The sequence below is a fragment of the Limulus polyphemus genome, unplaced genomic scaffold (assembly GCF_000517525.1).
Source record: "Limulus polyphemus unplaced genomic scaffold, Limulus_polyphemus-2.1.2 Scaffold2838, whole genome shotgun sequence".
Classification (NCBI taxonomy): domain Eukaryota; kingdom Metazoa; phylum Arthropoda; class Merostomata; order Xiphosura; family Limulidae; genus Limulus; species Limulus polyphemus.
The window spans coordinates 104,674-106,673 of NW_013668448.1; positions in this window are offsets into that span (position 1 = coordinate 104,674).

Below are 2,000 nucleotides of genomic sequence, written 5' to 3' on the forward strand. Positions count from 1 at the left end.
CCCTCAGATTGCGAGTCGAGTGCCTTAACCACCTGGCCACGCCGGGCCCTGGTCTCAAAGCAAAGTTCAATAGAAGCTCGCCAATCGGCTGAAAACAGACAAACGTGGAAGACCATGTAACATACTGAGAAACGAGCAAACCAGCGGTGTTGGAGAAAAGTTTCCAAAAGTATTGTCGTTGAAGAAACTTGGCTTGGGAAATACTTTCAACAGGTCACATATCGTGTGATCAAGTTTCGGGAGTTCTCGTCCATTGCTAGATGTATTGAAAAAAATTAGATATGCTACCATTCGGCATGGAATTTGTCGGCAACATGGGAGAATTAGGTTTTAGATGCATACTTGTTAAAGTACTGGTGGAAACCCTTCTCGGACCCACGTTAAGTCGGATCGTCCTCTTATCCAGTGAGAAATCTATGTTGAAGCCACTGGTTTTCTGAAATTAAGAAAACAGTGTTCATGAGCTGACTGTTTCTACAACGCTTAATGTTATTTCAACTGACTTATGAATCATCGTGACCTCAAACCGTTATATGTAACATCACAGTCATCAAAACGACGTGATACCGTTGCTGTAGACATACCGTACTTCCACCCAAACTTAAAGCTTAGATTTTCCTCTATGTATTTTACAACTTACACTACTTGCGAGGTTGTTTACTCTTTAACAAAAGGGTCACATATTCTTTCTTTCAATCTCAGCGACAAAATTTATATTGTTATGTATCTGCTTGTTTGTTCGTTTCCGGTAGAAATTATTTCCGAGGAACTTCAGCGATACAAGTCCTTTCTTGACTAAACCAGCTTATTCTTTCTCGATATAACTTTTAGCAATACACAGAATTTCCACAGTCACTTTAAACTTAACAACCTTTATAACACACGCTATAAATCAAAGTGATTCACACACATTACTTACGGTTCCCACTGTTCGCTTGACTCAGTTATCTATCTCTCCAATCTATCTTTTCGATCCCGCTGTTTTTTCTCGCCAGGCTTATATACTAAAAAGAGGGCGTCTCGAATGCACTCGGGCCTTCATGATCCTTCGAGAAACTCCAGCGTGCATGACTTCTGTTGACGTAACACTGCCCCTTCTTTAGTATTGTTCATCCCGAACAATAGCCACTTACATTAAACCAGTAGATAATTAACAATAACTTGATTGAATGTACAGAATTTACAAACACAAAATTAAAATACAACAAAGTCTCTTAATTTTACAGGACGTATCTTCTTCCATACTGGTCTCCGTCTCGTTAGCTTCTGCTTCACGTGTGGTTCATCTGCTCCATCAGGAAATGTCCCACTATTGGTAGCAGTCACATCAGTGGTAGTAACGTCATTAACGGCTTCACTGTTTTCCTTCTCAAAACCGGGTAGTTTCTTCTTCAACAGTGCCTTTTTTAGGTGACACGTCTTCAGCAGCGTCATTTGTTCCATTGTTCACTTCATTCCAACTGAAATGACCTGGACCATGATTACGCCAAAGCCTGTTGGCATGCACCACTTTTGGCTTACCTCGCCAACCACATTTTATTCGAAAAGTCACGTCTGAGAGACGATCCACTATGTCATATGGGTCATCCCATGGAGAAGACAACTTAGGAGACTTCCCTTTGGTCTTCCTGGGATTATACAACCACACCTTGCCTCCTGGTACAAAGCTGACTTCAGTAGATTTCTTATCATAACATAGCTTCATAGAATCAGCAGACGTTTTCAAGTTTGAACTTTATGATAAATATCATCTATCCTTTCAGTTAACACTTTCACGAACTCTGGCACATTTTCAGGCAACTCTTCGTAAGGTGGGCGTCCTGTTATCAGATCCACTGGCAACCGAAGTTCCCGACCAAACATCAGCTTTGCTGTAGTGTATGCAGTGGCTTCATGCTCTGCTGTTCTATAGGCCATCAACAGTGGAAGGAGTAAGACATTCCAGTCATCTTGGCAGCTACTAAAGTGTCCAATTGTACTTTTACACCACCCCATCAGAC